Source organism: Spermophilus citellus (genome assembly GCF_964194105.1).
Source record: "Spermophilus citellus genome assembly, chromosome: 6".
In the NCBI taxonomy this organism is placed as follows: Eukaryota; Metazoa; Chordata; class Mammalia; order Rodentia; family Sciuridae; genus Spermophilus; species Spermophilus citellus.
The window spans coordinates 121,592,045-121,604,524 of NC_138187.1; positions in this window are offsets into that span (position 1 = coordinate 121,592,045).

Here is a 12,480-nt window from a genome sequence, read left to right on the forward strand (position 1 = left end):
TTCTTCCTTTAAGGAGCTCAGGCCAGAGAAAGCCAATGGTTGCATGAAGAAACAGTCACAGGGCAGTGAAGTCCATGAGTGTAATCATAGCAGCTTGGACATAGTTAAAGGATAGCAAAATGGGCAGAGGGATTTGAGAGCCTGCAAAAGGATAGACTGTAGCAGGGAATGCTTGATACAGGAGGTAGGGAACCCTGTGCAGGATTTTTTAATGATGAACAGGAGTTTTCCTGGTAGAACTGGTATTATGGGAAGGGAAACCAAAAGGGAACAGAATCAACTTTATGGGGGAAGAAACAGTAGATGCCCAAATATTTGGAAAACCATAGGCTAATGCCTTTCCCCAAATTTAGGCAAGCTTATTTCTCCAGACAAACTAAAAAATAGACTTCAGCTTATATTTAGGAATATAATGACAAGAGATAAACTCACAGAGGTTGCAGAATTTTAGTGGGTGAGAAGACAGTAGAGTGTTCTAGATGTGTTTTGTTCTGTGGTTTGAGAAGCTTTGGGTTCCATGGAGGGACCCTGAGGAACACTGGGGTTGCTAAGGAAGGTCTCAGGCACATAGGTCAAAAGAGCCAACTTCCCTCAACCAGAGAAGCCTCAGTGGCTCTTTAGTGGGACTTTGGGTTTTATGAATGAAGAAATGGGGGTCCACAGAGGTTAAGTAACTCTTCCACGAGCATTTAGATAAGTTTTCATAAAGATGAACCTGAAAACCAAATTCCTGACTTCTCTTTCAGTATTTTTCTAAATTGTATCATGCTCATTTCTCCATATTCATGTCATCCATCAATTAAAACTTTTAGAACAAGAGGTTTTTTAAAATATTTATTTATTTTTTTAGTTGTAGTTGGATGCAATACCTTTATTTTATTTATTTATTTTTATGTGGTGCTGAGGATTGAACCCAGGGCCTCACACATGCCAGGTGACTGCTCTACCGCTGAACCACAACCCCAGCCCAGAACAAGAGTTTTAACACAACAACAATAAAAAAAAAATATGACGTGAGCAACAGTATTTATAGGCCACAAATATATTTTCATTAGACACATTTCCCCTGAAATATTGGCAGGGAGGACTATTCTTCCTCCATCTAGGTCAGAGAAAAAACATATGATACCGTGCTATTGTGTAGATCCCTGGGATGAATCAGGACATTGTGCCAGATTTTGTTGCTCTTGTTATACGGTGTCACCATATTAGTGACAACAGTTGCTGCCTTATCTTTGGCATTCTCTCTGTACCTTAAACTCTGGCTACCTTTTGAGACATTGAGAATTTTTTTTAAATTTTGAATTATTTCAGTGGTCTTGGTTACCCAGCTCATTATTGATAGGAAAGTAATGATTAAGGGAAATATTAGGAATTCATGAAGGCATTTATATTTCTGTGCTAGATGACTTCTTTCTGAGACATATCATCTCTCATGTTATTACACAAAATCTGCATAAAAATGCCATCTTTGAGAAGTTAGACTTCCTATTCTTTTTTTTTTAATTCTTTTTTTTTTTTGAACTTTATTTTATTTATTTATATGTGGTACTAAGGATGGAACCCAGGGCCTCGCACAAGCTAGGTGAGTGCTTTTACTGTTGACCCACAATCCCAGCCCCAGACTTCCTATTCTTAGCTTACGCAAATTAACTCAGTTGTAGATTTCAGATATTTTGTTTTCATTTATAAATTCATCTACTTATTCATTTAAGTATTATAGTCTTGGTTTAAGGAAAATGGACATATAGTCCTTGTTTTTTAAAAATTATATTCTTCTAAAAAGAAGTAAAAAAATATATTTGATTAATTATTCGTATTGCTTTATTTGCTTATGCTCCATATGGATGCACCCATAAGATATTGATGATCTATGAAAACTAGTAATAAATGATTATCTCAGTGACCCAAAATTGATAGGTGAATTAAATAGGTTTACATTTTCACAGGGTATCATCTCAAACGAATTATTAGCTTCTAGTCAAAACCATGATTGTAGTAGAGGTTTACATTTCTGCTTGGTTTCCCGGTGATAGGAAATGTTACACCTTCAGCCACTTGGACAAATATTACTGTTACAGACTGAGTTGTATTCCTCTGAATTCTTATATTGAACTTCAAACACCCAGTACCTCAAAACATGACTGCATTTGGAGATGGGGTCTTAAAGTTAAAATGAGGTTGGGCTGGGGATGTGGCTCAAGAGGTAGCACGCTCGCCTGGCATGCGTGCGGCCCGGGTTCGATCCTCAGCACCACATACCAACAAAGATGTTGTGTCCACCGAGAACTAAAAAATAAATATTAAAAAAATTTAAAAAAAATAAATAAATAAAATGAGGTCATTAGGATGGGCCCTAATCCAATATGACCGTTGTCCTTAGAAGAAGAGAAAAATTAGATAGCAGATGGACAAGGAGGGAAGACCGTACAGAAACTAAGGAAGTGTGCACATTTTATATATACTGCTTTCTTCCATACTAAAAACAGGATTCTTGCATCTATTTAAGCACAATGGTCTCATCTTTTATCCCTGTTTTCTCACACCAAAGCACTTTGCTCCTTTAAAATGCCCTGGCTGAGCCTATGATCAAGAGTATGAAGATTTCATGATGAGGAGCAACATAATTTTTGATAGAAGAAAACCCAATGAATATCTTTGTGCACTTCTTAAGTTTGGAGTTCTGAGAAGTGCTTTTGGTCAGAAAACAAAAAATTAGTGGGGAAACTTAGTCCTTGTCACTCTGAGTTCTCTAAGTTTTAGTTGATGGACCTGATTCTCCCCCATCGAGTCTGGAGTACACATCCACACTCAAATCATTGCTTGTGTAGGAAAAGTATCCAGTGAGTATTTAGTACATACTTATGAAGGACATAGGGCACTCAGTGAGTAATCTGGATTACCTCCATGTGGATATTCAGGAGGTGCCATGGTGTAGACTGCTAGCTGCTAGGTAAAACCCACATTTTCCTCTTGTTCCTGGACACACAGCTAGATTTCATTCCCCCATCTTCATAATGATGTGTGGCTATTGGGTTGAGTTCTAGTCTGTGAAATATGAATAGGAGAAAGATGTTCGTCTCCTAGGCATGGCTCATGAAAGCCTTCCATGTCTATATACTCATGTTATTTTCTCTTTCCACTAGATGGAATACAAATGGCCCAAGCATGGGCTTGAAAGCCATATCTTGAAGATGGAAGACATGTCTTGAAGAGATTAGATTCTCCCAGTTCAGGTCTCTAATTAGCCATGTGACACAGGAGGAAAGAATTAGGACCATTACTAAAACTCTATGAGAAGAAATCATTGCAACCATGAAAAACAATTCAACTATATTTATTTCTTATTGATGTCTTTCCCCAAGCTTTATCAGACTTCTTTGAGACTTCTATTACCTTTTAGGTTAATTATGGTAAAATCATGGTTGGCTATTTTATGTACATAAAATGCAGAATGTACTTTTAAGTATAATAATGGTGTAATGTGTTCTCAAAGAACTCAACATGCCTGAGCTTGTATTCAGCTGGACATGTTCTCCTATGAGCAAGAAGTTAGTGATTATTAGTTCTCAAGAGTATTATTTTAAGATCATGGAAAAATTGAAAGTGATGGTCTCACTGAGATTCCTTGTTCTGCAATATGTTTTTCAGAACAGCTTGCTTTTTTAGTGATTTTGACAGTCTTCACTTTTAAAGATTCAAATATCTTGTACACAATAAGGTCAAGTTTCAATGACTGAGAAACTAAAATTAGGGATAAGATTTAATTTTAACCGTGAGGGCTAAGAATTATTCAAAATTATGATTCCTGTTACAAAATAAGCATGAAACTTTCTAGACTCAGTCTTGATGGTCATTAAATTCATTTATAATTCCTGATTGGAATACTTTATACTTTGGTTTTGAATAGTGGGTATGAGTATCATCCCATTTGTGATTTTCAATCTGCCTGTGAGACAGAAAGAAAAGTTTTTAGGACAATTATATAGAATGAGAAAATTAAGAAGAAAGATTGAAGAAGTGAAGTGATTTTCCCAAGACCCACCAGCTGCTAAGACATAGATGGAGTCTCAAGCATTAGACTTTCTCTGTTGATACTATTTGTTTATCTGCTTCCTTGCATTTTATGCCTTTTCGAATAAACTATCTGCCAAACAAAATAAAAAATTATGGGAGCTATAGGTCCATTGCAGTTGGGAACTTGAGATTGAAAAGATCCAAAGGGATCAATAAGGAAAGTGTATTAAGAAGCAGAACTCATAATTATGTTTTTACAGTTCTTCAAAATAAAACATGTGAAGTGCTTCAGAGACTAGAAAGTAAAATGAGCTAATGCATATACAACTATCTAACAGGGTGCCTGGTGTCTCTATTAGGCCTCAATAAAGGCTAACTGGAGATGAATTCTCGTAAATATTGTATATAAAACCATTTCAGCAAAAACTATTTATTTTCTTGAGCAAATAATTTACAGAAGAGAAACTTCTGAGTTCATTACTCAAGCTCATTGATCCATGTGAGAAAAAGTTCATAAAGAAAAGCTAGAGGCAGAGAAAGAAGAGAAGCTCAGCCAACTGTGTTCTTTTTGTATCTCCAGAAATATAAACTACCAATAGGTAATTTTTTTTGTATTGTGCGAAGCAAAGCAAAAAATATGTTGTTTTTTTAAATATTAGGAGGCCTTTTCACTAGTTTACAATGTGGTGCATATATTGCCACAATTGTATGATTGTGGATTTTATGATCTATTGGAATAAAGTATTCAAAAGAAACAAGAACATTGGTGCCTTCTTAATTTCTCAGTTACAATGCATTTCTTGGGATTAATTTTTATTTTATCTAATTTTAAAAACTTGTATTACCACCTCACAGATCCTAAATGCTCACTCATAACTGTAACTCCAACAGCATTGGAGCACAATAGAATTCCAGGCAGCAGAAAAGGAGGCTTCTAGTCCCTGCTCAGCTGCTCATTACAGTGTCACCTCAGGCAATTGACTTTTCCTCAAGTGCTGAGGGCCATTACCAAGTAGGAAATTTCCTTGTCAGCGTACCCCATGTTAATTTCGCTGTTGACATTGCATGTTAGGTGACCCTGCCCAAGGACGAGGGTGGATCCAGGATTAGGGTGTATCCTGCAGTTTGAGGAAGTATCCCAATCCTTGGGTTTAGGGCGTTCCCGGTTTAAGACAAGTTTAAGGCGTTCCCAGTTTAAGACCTTGGATTTTAGGGAAGTTCGATGTTGAGGATTATTGCTGCTGGAATTAGGGCGTTCCTGCTGCCTAAGCTCCTGTTGAACTCTCGTGAGATTTAGAGAGCATTTTTGGGAAATAAGCCTCGTGGAGTAGGTGAATTGGGGGCAGCAGAACTGGGATTGCCCCAGAACGTGTGTGAAGGCCGGCGTGAGTTCGGGAATAAAGAATTGCTGTTTGAATCTACAAAGCTGTGTGGTGGCTCGTGATTCTGTGCCCAGCCGAGACTGCGGCATTTGGTGGCCCGTACGGGGAACGAACCCGCGACCTTGGCGTTATCAGCACCAAGCTCTAACCAACTGAGCTAACCGGCCTCACACCGTCCACGGGCTGGGCCTCGATCAGAAGGCTTGAACTCTCTCTTCAAAGTTCTTTTCAACTTTCCCTTACGGTACTTGTTGACTATCGGTCTCGTGCCGGTATTTAGCCTTAGATGGAGTTTACCACCCGCTTTGGGCTGCATTCCCAAGCAACCCGACTCTGGGAAGACCCGGGCGTATTATTGGGACGTAGTTCATCTACATTAAAAGGACTTATGATAAGTCCTGGGGTAATTGATCCCGATTATGTAGGTGAAATAAAAATTATAGCTAGTTCTCCAGGAGGTATATCAGTAATTTCACCTGGAGATAGAATAGCACAGTTGTTAATAATACCCAGCCTACATAATAAGTTCTCTAGTCATAATGTAGAAAGAGGTTCTAAGGGATTAGGCTCCACAGGGGTAGATTGGACTATGTTGTCTTTAAATTTAGATTCTCGCCCGATGCTAAAACTAAATATTCAAGGGCACGAGTTTAATGGGCTACTGGACACAGGTGCTGACCTTAGCATTATATCTCGTCGAGAATGGCCAAAACATTGGCCATTACAACAAGCCACTCAAACGCTTCGAGGCCTAGGAGTGGCTACTAATCCCCATAGAAGTTTTATGGTATTAGATTGGAAGGATCCTGAAGGATGTGAAGGAACTATACAGCCATATGTTTTGGATCACCTTCCTATTAATTTATGGGGACGAGATGTCCTGGATCAACTAGGTTTGATGTTAACAAATAACATCAATTCTAATGCGCCCACTACTAGGGCTAGACAAGGTGTTAAGAAAGAAAAAAGATTAGGAAAACAAGAACAAGGTTTAGCAGCACCAATTCAATTAGATCAAGGAACAGACAGACATGGGTCGGATTTTCAGAAAGGGCCACTGAGACAATCAAAATTACTTGGAAATCAGAAAGACCAGTGTGGGTTCCTCAGTGGCCCTTGACTAAAGAAAAGATACAAGTAGCCCATGATCTGGTCAAACAACAATTAGCAGAAGGACATTTACAACCTTCCGTATCTCCCCATAATACTCCCATTTTTGTCATCAAAAAGAAATCGGGTAAATGGAGATTATTGCAAGATTTAAGAGCCATTAATAATGAGATGGTTATTATGGGACCTGCTCAATCAGGGATTCCTCAATTGTCTGCTTTACCAAAAACGTGGCATGTTTTATCTATAGATATTAAAGATTGTTTTTTTTCGATTCCAATTCATCCCGAGGATAGTCCACGTTTTGCATTTACTATCCCTGCATTAAATCATGAAGGTCCTGATGAGAGATATGAGTGGAAAGTACTCCCTCAAGGTATGGCTAACAGTCCAACTATGTGTCAAATCTATGTAAATAAAGCAATACAGCCACTTAGAAATCAAAATCCTGAACTAAAAATATTTCACTATATGGATGATGTATTATTAGCACATAAAGATAAAAACATATTGCTGGAATGTTATGCCACACTTACGAACTTATTAAAAAATTATAATCTAGAGATAGGAATAGATAAAGTACAATTAAATTTTCCAATTAATTATTTAGGAGTTCTATTATCCTCAACCATGGTCCGTCCACCGAAAATTCAAATACGAGTAGATCAACTCAAATCACTCAACGATTTTCAAAAGTTATTGGGAGACATAAATTGGATAAGGCCTTATCTAGGCATACCAACAGGAGAGTTGGGACCTTTATTTGATATTCTAAAGGGTCCATCAGATCCTAATTCACCCCGAATGTTAACTCCTAAAGCTAGAAAGGCATTAAAAATTATTGAAACTTATATGGAAAATATGCATTTAGATAGAATTGATATAAGTTTGCCTTTATTATTTATTGTACTACCAACAAAAAATATTCCTACAGGAGTATTTTGGCAAGAAGGTCCATTATTGTGGATACATTTATCTTATTCTCCTAACACTATTCTTACTAGGTATCCTGAGGCTGTAGGACAATTAATACTCAAAGGAATAAGAGCTGCAAAGGGAGTGTTTGGAATTTCTCCCAATAAAATTATTACTCCATACACTATGGATCAAATTGATGAGTTAGCTAATGAGCTAAATACTTGGGCAATAATCATGTGTAAATCTAATGTTTCATTTGATAATCATTTGCCATCGAATCCTTTGTTGTCTTTTTGGTCTAAGCATCCTGTAATTTTTCCTAAAATGACAAGGAAAACACCTATCATGAATGCTCCAAATATATTCACTGATGGGTCTAATAATGGTACAGCAGCCGTAGTTACCCCTGATCAAACTTTTACATTTTTAGTACCCAAACAATCAGCTCAAAAGGTAGAGCTTAATGCAGTTTTACAAGCTTTTGTGATGTTCAAAGATTCTGTATTTAATTTATTTTCTGATAGTCAATATATAGTTAATGCTATTAATTCTCTTGAAGATGCTGGTAGGATTTCCCCTTCCTCTACTGTTTTTTCTTTGTTTTCCACTATACAAAGTCTAATATGGGACAGAAAAGACCCATTCTTTATAGGACATATTAGGGCACATACAGGATTGCCTGGAGCCCTTAGTTTGGGCAATGATTTAGCAGATAAAACTACACATGACGTACATATTTTCTCTACATTAGAAGAAGCTACAAATTTTCATAAAAGGTTTCATGTTAATGCTAATACTTTACAAAAGCGTTTTAAAATAACTAAGGAACAAGCCAGGCATATAATAAAACAATGTCAAAATTGTGTGACCTTTCTACCACAAGTTAATCTTGGAGTCAATCCTAGAGGACTGATACCTAACCATATTTGGCAGATGGACGTCACACACTTGCCAGAATTTGGAAAATTAAAATATTTACATGTTACAGTTGATACTTCTTCTGGATTTTTGATGGGCTCCCTTCATGCCGGAGAAAAAACTAAAGATGTTATAGCTCATTGCTTACAAAATTTTGCCACTGTGGGTGTTCCTAAACAGTTAAAAACTGATAACGGTCCTGGTTATACATCTGCCTCTTTTAAACAATTTTGCTCATCATTCGGTATTACTCATATAACAGGAATCCCATACAATCCACAGGGACAAGGTATAGTTGAAAGAGCTCATCAAACTATTAAAACGTACCTATTAAAGCAAAAAGAGGGAATTGGTAAGGGGTATATATCCCCCAAAGATAAACTTAAAATAACCCTTTTTACTCTAAACTTTTTAAATTTGGATTCATCAGGACTTAGTGCTGCGGAAAGACATATGTATCCGAAAAATGTACATAAGCCTAAGGTACTTTGGAAAGATGTTCTAACAGGACAATGGAAAGGTCCTGATCCAGTTATTGTCTGGAATCGGGGTTCCGTCTGTGTTTTTCCGCAGGGAGAACAGCAGCCGATTTGGATTCCAGAGAGATTAACTAAAGCAATTTCTACAGAAAAAGAAGATGATTTGACTCAAATCCATAACAGCTGATATCCAGAGCTCCAGCTTGGCTATTCTTACAACTGCGACAGTGATTAACCATGGTGCTTTTTTCAATATCTATTTTATTATTGCATTTTTCCCACATCGTAAAGTTCTATTTTATTTTTGAGCTCATACAAACCTAGGTTAATGTTTTTCTGATCAGTTTTATTTTTTGACTGTGTTTTATTTTTTGACTGTGGAGTTTTTAAACATTGCAATGGAGATTTCACCTAGGTAAAACTACAAGGCCTTTATTGTCTTATGTGTTGTATGTTATGTGTGCACATTTCTGTTTTGTGTTGTATGTCTGTATGTGTGTATGTCCATATTTCATATTTGAGGAGCGCTCATGAAATAATGGATCCGAATTTTTTTTATTCACGTGATTTAAATGCTTTAATTTTAATTAGGTAAACAGCTGTTAATGATTGTTTTTAATGGTGGTTAACAGATCTTTTGTTTACTAATTTAAATTAGGTAAACAGCTGTTAAGGATTGTTTTTTAAGGAGGTTAACAGATCTGTTAGTTTACTTTCACCTTTCCTTTTCATTATATTTAATAATTCTGTTCAGGATAATGTCTCTTTAGCATCATTGCCAGAATTCCCATCTCCATCCCAGTGCCGGTGAAGACTAAGATAAAACCAAACTACAGCTTCTATGATAGTCATCACAGTAAACTGCATAAACTGATGCATCAATGAAATTAACTCAACAAGTAATGCTCAATCAAGGACTCGATTTACTTTGGGAGGAAATGGACATATTGATAGACTCCTCCGATTTGAACTGCCTGCAGAACTTGCCTGGACTATATATCAGTTGCATGCATTGTGAAATATCATCTGATGCAGCGAATTGTGGTACTGCTGGCATATCTTTGCTGATGGTGTCACCAGTGATGCAATTTCCTTGCCAGCGCACCCCATGTTAATTGTGGTAATGCTGGCATATCTTTGCTGATGGTGTCACCAGTGACGCAATTTTTCCAAAGGAGCCGTCAATTGGCTTGGTGTCGTGGCATTTCTGTATCCTCCTCCCTTCTACTAGTGATGGTCTAAAATTTGGGGGCCAACAGAGGTGAGGCAAGAACCTCACCCCCCCACTGGCACCAAGGATATTTGGGGGCCAACAGAGGTGAGGCAAGAAACCTCATCCCCCCACTGGTGCATAGGCCTTTCCACAAGCTTGGCTGAATGCTGGACCGGTAGTCAGTGACGGGTTGATCTGATTGCAGTGGATTCAACCTAAGACAGGAGGCTGACGCCTAAAGGTCAGTTTTCCCATGACGGGTAAGAACCATATGTTGAATTGGACAACCTACCAGGCACGGTCCTTAAGCCACATTGCTTGTTGTTTAATTAATCAGAAGGGGGGAGATGCTGAGGGCCATTACCAAGTAGGAAATTTCCTTGCCAGCGTACCCCATGTTAATTTCGCTGTTGACATTGCATGTTAGGTGACCCTGCCCAAGGACGAGGGTGGATCCAGGATTAGGGTGTATCCTGCAGTTTGAGGAAGTATCCCAATCCTTGGGTTTAGGGCGTTCCCGGTTTAAGACAAGTTTAAGGCGTTCCCAGTTTAAGACCTTGGATTTTAGGGAAGTTCGATGTTGAGGATTATTGCTGCTGGAATTAGGGCGTTCCTGCTGCCTAAGCTCCTGTTGAACTCTCGTGAGATTCAGAGAGCATTTTTGGGAAATAAGCCTCGTGGAGTAGGTGAATTGGGGGCAGCAGAACTGGGATTGCCCCAGAACGTGTGTGGAGGCCGGCGTGAGTTCGGGAATAAAGAATTGCTGTTTGAATCTACAAAGCTGTGTGGTGGCTCGTGATTCCGTGCCCAGCCGAGACTGCGGCACTCAAGGAGTCTCAGTTTCAACCCCTGAAAAATGAGGCATTTAGAGACGCTGACTTCAATGATTCTTCCCGAAGGCTAACATTTCCAGAGGAACTATAATGTTGCCTTACCTTGTGTCTGCACTCGCTTTTAAATATTTTGAAGGATTTGACAGATGGGATACTCCTTTTATGGCATTTGATACTGCAATCAACAATGACATATCTTTTTTATTGATTGATTTAGGAGTAAATATATGCAGGGCATCTTTGGAAATCTCTTTGCTTTTTTTCTAGACTCCTGGTCTTGCTTCTCAGACTGGTAATGTTGAAAGGCTTTTCATTTTAACTTTGGTAGATGTTGTTTTAGCATCTTCTACTTTATTCCCTTTTATTTCTATTTCCCCATCCCTGGAGCTTCATAAATTTCCAGTCCTGAAAAGGGAAGAGGGGAACAGAGCAGGGAACAAGGATGTCTGCTAAATACCAGTCTATAAAGAAGGAAATGCCCAGGTGGGGAAATTCCAGGTAGAACAGTCTCTCTTCCTGCAAGAAATGCTGGTGCTATCCTTCTTTATGGGTAAAATTTAATACATCACACTCAACTGTACTAAAAAGGGTCTATTGATGAATACCCCCCACCTCCACTTTGGGAACAGTAGTTATCTTATTACTTACTGCAATTCAGTTCTTGAAGCTATTCAAATTTAATCTTAAGAAGTCTTCCTGCAATTGGGTAGAAGTAGAAAGCTTTTTCTCTTATTCCGTACAAGGAAGTTCTTACCATGATTCCATTTCATTTCAATGAATCAGAAAGTCTGATAAACATGGTCAAAGGTTACAGCTTCTTAACTGGTGTTTTGGGTAAAGATAATTCTTTAGCATGTACTCTGTATGCCCAGAAGAGGATTTGATTGGACAGTCTGTTACACTGAGTAAATAACACATAGCTTAAGGTGCTATTTGATAAAAAAAAGTCAGGAGACAGGGACTTTCAAACAGTGGAGGAAACACCAAGAGGGAAAAGTTTGAGTGCTGCCGTGGGTTCAATTGTGCCCACTTTCCCCCAAAATATATTGAAGTCCTAACTCTTGGTAACTCACTGAATCCAACCTTATTCGGAAACAGGATCTTTGCAGATATAATTATTTAAGATGAGTTCATGCTGGAATAAGGTGGGTCCTTAGTCCAATCTGCTTTATGTTCTTATAAGAAGAGAGGAGTGGACAGAGCAGAAACATAGGTGACAGCTATAAGAAGCTCAAAGCAGAAATGGGAGCCATGCACCTAGGAGGCAGGGTCACCAAGCACTGACAGCATGCCCCAGAATCTGGGACCAGGCAAGAAAGGATCCATCCCTAGAACCTCTAGAGGAGGTGTGGTCTTGCTGATACCGTAATTTTGGATTTATAACATCTAACTTGTGAGAGAAGAATTCTTGTTATTTAGGCGTAGTGCTTTATTGTGGAAGCTCTAAGAAACTAATACAGTCACTCAAGGTTGAAACCTAGCTTTGCTTCTCTCTACTATCCTGTAATCCTGGGCAATTATACTTTCTCTAAACTTGACTTTTCTCACTTGTAAAAATAAAAAGAAAAGGGAAAAGAAAAAACTTTTAAAAAGACAATAAAAGATAATGA